Here is a 1,954-nt window from a genome sequence, read left to right as displayed (position 1 = left end):
TTCAGTTTTACAAAAGCACCCAGAAAGCGGAGACACCAAGGAGCGGCCGGTGGCACGGGAGCCCCCAGGCACCAAGCACAGCCTTGGGGGCCACCTGCCTGTGTCCTCACCGGGGCTCCGGGCTCAGTGCACGACGCCTCTGCTCCCTGCAGGGTCCTCCCGCTGTTATAGTCTCCTGGAGGCGCCAGGCCCAGCGGGCAGTGACTAGACAACTGGACACGCAGGGCTGCTGACCGGGTCACGGGAACCAGGAGGCAGAGAAGCACAGGCTTGGGCACATGTGTGCACTAGCACACACTCACTACAGACACGCACTCACACACCACACACGTGCGCATGCGCACGCATGCTGGATAGGAGACGCAGCGAGCATTCTCCAAGGGACCCTGAGGCCTGTGGGTCCTTCAGATGCTAGAAGGTGCTCTGATCCCTGACACAGTCAGAGTCACGACTACTTCAGACATTTTCAAAGAAAACAGAAACTTCTCACGGCGCAGACAAGTCCCAGCCGGGGCGCCACCAGCTCCGAGTCTCCTGGAGGACAGGGGCCCCGGGGGTGGGCGCGCTCATCCCCTCAGACCCTGGGTGCTGCTTGGGGGGAGCCTCCTGCTGTGCTTGCCTGGAGGCTGCCGCGTGGGGACAGGGGGTAGAGGGCGCCCCCAATACCTCCTCTTCTCCGCAGTGCTCGAGTGCAGCCAGGAGGGCAGCGGCCGCAGGTGCGGGGGGCAGGGGGACCTCCTGTCAGGCTCCCTGGGCGTCCTGGCACACTGGGCCCTCCGCGCCGGCCCCCAGAAGACTGGCGGGGAAGTCCCGTCTTGTTTCTCATGTTTCAGCAGCTCTTGTGTACAGTAAGGAGCAGACTGGAATGCTCCCGGTGAAACACCGGTGTCATGGGGAGAGCTCCCAGGCCTGGCCAGGTTGACCCCTGCCACTGGTCTGGCCACAGGAAGTGGCCCTGTCCCCCTGGCTGGATGGCCTCCAGGGCGTGGGTGGCTCTCCCTGCTCCCACCCCTGTTGGTATGGGAGATGCTGCCTGGGGCTCTGCAACGCCTGCTCTCAGAACAGCTGTCATGGTGGGGGACACGCAGGCGGGGGGAGCTCCTGTTGACAGATGAGTCTCCACGAGGCGGCCGGGCTCTGAGCTGGGGGGCCCCTCCCCAGATGGTGTAGAGGGATCTGGGGCACCCCCACCCCTTGGGACCTAGACCTCTGCTCTGCACCCATCCTGGCCAGTGATGGTGCCAGGCTGCAGGGTCACCGCAAACCTGACCGGCACACCCATGGGGTGTGTACAGACAGGGTGCTGGCGGGTCCAGCGACGTGGCGAGCAGGTGTCCCCGGGGGTGTGAGTGACGTGGCGAACAGGTGTCCCCGGGGGTGTGAGTGATGTGGCGAGCAGGTGTCCCCGGGGGTGTGAGCGACGTGGCGAGCAGGTGTCCCCGGGGGTGTGAGCGACGTGGCGAGCAGGTGTCCCCGGGGGTGTGAGCGACGTGGCGAGCAGGTGTCCCCGGGGGTGTGAGCAACGTGGCAAGCAGGTGTCCCCGGGGGTCTCAGTGACATAGTGAGCAGATGCCCCAGGTCTCAGTGACCTGGCGAGCAGGTGTGCCCGGCCTCAGCATCCTCCAGGTCCTAGAACACAGCGGGCGCTGACGCTGACCAGGTGCTGTGTGTGGTCACCTGGGGCGACAGCGGTGTCCTGACCCTTCCCACATGCACAGCTGTTTGACGCTCATCCATCAGGATCGTTCATATCCCAGTTACCAGCTGTGCTCACTGTAGGGAGGCTTCTCGGAGGCCCTTAGATTCGAGCTTACCAGCGTGGGTCCCGGGACGGCAGGCAGGACACGCAGGGTGCGGTGGCCGCCCCTGAGACCTCTCCCCGCAGGCCCAGCCCGCTGCTCGTGGCCGCCTTCGGCGCCTGCGCCCTCACCCGGCAGTGCAGCCAGCAGGCCTT

This window comes from Bison bison, unplaced genomic scaffold, assembly GCF_000754665.1.
Source record: "Bison bison bison isolate TAMUID 2011002044 unplaced genomic scaffold, Bison_UMD1.0 scf7180017864527, whole genome shotgun sequence".
Classification (NCBI taxonomy): domain Eukaryota; kingdom Metazoa; phylum Chordata; class Mammalia; order Artiodactyla; family Bovidae; genus Bison; species Bison bison.
Note: the sequence above shows the minus strand (reverse complement) of the source record.